The sequence below is a fragment of the Octopus bimaculoides genome, chromosome 9 (genome assembly GCF_001194135.2).
Source record: "Octopus bimaculoides isolate UCB-OBI-ISO-001 chromosome 9, ASM119413v2, whole genome shotgun sequence".
Lineage (NCBI taxonomy): Eukaryota > Metazoa > Mollusca > Cephalopoda > Octopoda > Octopodidae > Octopus > Octopus bimaculoides.
The window spans coordinates 59,906,023-59,907,028 of record NC_068989.1 but is presented as its reverse complement, the minus strand read 5'-3'; positions in this window follow the sequence as shown (position 1 = coordinate 59,907,028).

Sequence of the window (1,006 nt, the reverse complement as noted above, 5' to 3'; positions counted from 1 at the left end):
TGTGCCAAAATTCGAAACCATAATTTGATAACAGTTTTGAAAGTGCAGTGTGAGCTCGATTGTCTCCCTTCGACTATTGACGATTCATTGTGTTTTTTCTCTCTTCGCTTGCGGTTTGTGTGTTTTACCTTATTAAATCTACTTCAACAACTTAGCGTTACTAAGATTTTTGGGTAATTTCTTATTTCACGTTCGTATTTCGAATTCTTTCATCAATCATACATAGTAAACGCAAATTTTTGTTACCAAAATAATAAACAACATTAAATCAAATGAAGAAATATTTGCTGGAATTGATTCTCCACCCCGACATCTCAAACTATATTTGTTAAAAACATTACATTTCCGTGGTTAAGATTTTCAGTATAATTTCTAAAAGGTGTGAAAACAAACCTCTGCTAGATCTACGTAAACTTTCTTTATAAATCGGTTCTTCTTTCCACCAACTTCATATACTTTATGTATTTCATGACGTTGTTTAGCTCCAGGTAAAATCAGATAACTTAGGCAGACCTACGTTAAAAAGTGTTCCAGTTGTGGCCACCCTGTCTTTTTCAGAGTATCTACAACTGCAATGTACAACGTGTCCTCCCTTTAATGAGTGACATAAAATTTCGGCTGTGAATTGGCTGCTATTTCTAGCCGTCGAGTTCCAACATTCCTATTTCTATGTTGTAAGAATAAGTAGAACTTTATTTTGTTTTGTTCAAGAACCAATAATGAGGTTACTGTATAGAGCCGTGAAAAGTTAGGAATAGAAATTACAAAGTTGCTTTTTGATGGCGACAAAACGAAAAGCTCTGGGATTGTTGATTCCTATATTTCTCATAAGATTTGAGGAAAACGTCTGCAAAATTGCAGTTCATTTTACGAACTGATGGTTAATAAAGGATAGTTCTCATATTAAAATTGTGTTAATAAGCATAATTGGTGAAGGGATTGGAAATAATTTGGAAATAGCTAAATTTATTTATTAAAAAAAGAAAAAACTTAAGTCTGCGCACTT